This window comes from Palaemon carinicauda, chromosome 23 (assembly GCF_036898095.1).
Source record: "Palaemon carinicauda isolate YSFRI2023 chromosome 23, ASM3689809v2, whole genome shotgun sequence".
NCBI classification, from domain to species: domain Eukaryota; kingdom Metazoa; phylum Arthropoda; class Malacostraca; order Decapoda; family Palaemonidae; genus Palaemon; species Palaemon carinicauda.
Genome location: NC_090747.1, coordinates 51678567 through 51681066, shown reverse-complemented (window position 1 = coordinate 51681066; position 2500 = coordinate 51678567).

The window sequence follows — 2500 nt, the reverse complement described above, 5'->3', positions numbered from 1 at the left end:
CTTCTAAGAAATGGTGAATTAGACCGACATTCAAATGAACCACCAGCAATTCATGTTGGAAGGTCTAGCTGCATTCCACATTGGACAGTTTCTTTAACTGAAAAAAAGGTCAATATGCTGGGCGAGCCATTGACCACCTTCTTGAGTACAGCATCAATATTGTCGTCTGTGAGGGCAGCAGCAGTTCCTAAGGCATTTTTGCATTGCAGAAGTCTGCTTCCCGAAAGGAACTCCACTTCAGATCTTTTGGCTTTTTTTCCTGGTGATGGCTGCCAGGAAACAGGTGATACTTTCAGTAATTATAGGGTGCCCTAAAAACAATACTTTGTTGGCAACAAAGGTACAATTGTCAGACTGGACTAAAAGGCTGTCCTTTTGTAGGAGGTCGAGAATGATTCATAGGTAACAGAGTTCTTCCTCTTTGGAGGAAGAGTACATAAGTATGTTATCCGCATAACATATGCAAAAGGGGAGTTAGTCTAACATGTCTTCAATGAGGTGTTGAAAAGTGGCCCTAGCATTATAAAAGCCATAACAGGAGTAAATGAATTTATGTATCGAAGAAGGTGGTTATGGCCGCCTTTGTGATTTCTTCTGGGTTCCTGGGCAAGTAGGAGGTAATGTTAGTGATCCGGTTCTGTCTGCGTGTTCAGGCACCTGTAATCCCAACAAGGGCTCATACTTATTCTGAACGATTTGATAAGGATGATGACCATGGGCTTCAGGACTTCTGGCAATAACCTATGGCCAATATCCCCATTTGCTTAGCGGCTGCAAAACGATTTAGTACTAGACGCTTGAATATGGGAAACACAGGATTCCCCTTTGACTCGAGGTGGTGATAAATACTAGGCTTGGCTGGAATCGTGGGTGTCTGGTTAAGTTATAGATCGAAGACTTTCAGGCTAAGACTTGAGGAGGTGAGTGTAGGTCTCAGTGGGGGATCTGATATGGAATGTGAGGTCAGAGGGGATGGGTTGAAGAGGTGTTGGCAACTATGAGTGTCACTATGTGTTCCAATGAAATAAGAAATGATGAGAGGGGGTGAATTACACAACTTTTACATCGTAAGAGGGTTTATTATCTAAGTTAATCTTCCCAGAAAAATGAACATAAATCATCTTCAAAGTGAATAAATGATTTAAGTATTCCTTCAACACAACTCCATTTTTTTTTAACTAAATAACTAAAGATACATAAGTCTCTTGCTGACTTTTGAATTACTGGAACAGTTTATCTTAAAATGATCATAATGGTAATTAACAATGGATAATTTTAAATTACAGACACAAATCGGGAGAATGGACCTAGAGAGGAAATAGTTGTATAAATAAGATTGTTACAACAACAAAAAATTACAGTTATTGGACGTCTCGTGGTGTATCATCACCATCCATGGCTGAGATAAACCTACCATAAACGGTCCACTTACAACTTGAGCTTGATTATGCTCGAGCTTTGACTTGCCTTGAGCTTAACTACTCTTGGCTTCCAAGCTGTTCATATTTTTCAGACATTGCTGGGGGTATGAGGGCTTGTCTTCCCTCTAGGTAGTGGTGGCAGGTGATGCAACCGCATCAAGCCGGTTCTCACCTACTTCCTGTTCCCTCTCCCTAGTGTACTTGTTAACATCAAAACAGATTCAGTACATGTGTGCTTAGGTCAGCAGATACCTGACAAAGAGGAAAGCGGTTTAAACTGATTCCCACACTTCCAAGGGATCGTGGAGATGAGATCATAGGTCGACAACTGCCCCACCTACCTCTTACACAATTACATAAACCCAGTTAATGGAAGTTTTGGCATTTTTCTAAATTATCTAAATTAATTATTCTGAATCCCTTATATATGACATGAGTCTGTGTTCACTAAGTGTTGATGTGCCACATCTAATAATAGGTGGAAATGAGCGAAGAAATCTACACCAAGAATTGGCCATGTTATGTCGGCAACAAGGAATTTTAAATGGTATCTGGGGTTCTCAATCGATAGTGTGAGAGTCTCATGCCTGTAGTTTTGGATCCCAGATACTTTGTTAACTATCAAGCGGATGCTGCTGTCTCAGAATCACTACCTCCTGTCCTTGAGATTGACTTTAGTAAAAGGGGAGGGCAGGGGACTAAAGGGCACTGACTTTGGTCATTAGGTCCTTCATGGGCAAGGTATGAACATCGGAGATGGCAGCACGGACAGGTTCAGGTAGTAGATGTACCCAAAAGACATGAAATAGTTTCATTTTCCAATGAGACATTCTGCAGCAGGCTACAGGCGAGCGATACTAGTAATTTCCCTGACCGAGAGTTAAGCAGTTCTCTTACCCCCAACGAATGATGAGTGAGCTGAAAAAGCTTGGCTAGAGGCCACCATCATTCACCACCGCCTCCGCTGGATAGGACACGTGCATAGGATGGATCCATCTAGGCTCCCAAAGAAAATATTCTACGGAGAACTGACCCGGGGCAGAAGACCACGAGGAGCCCTGAAAATGCGCTATAAAGAT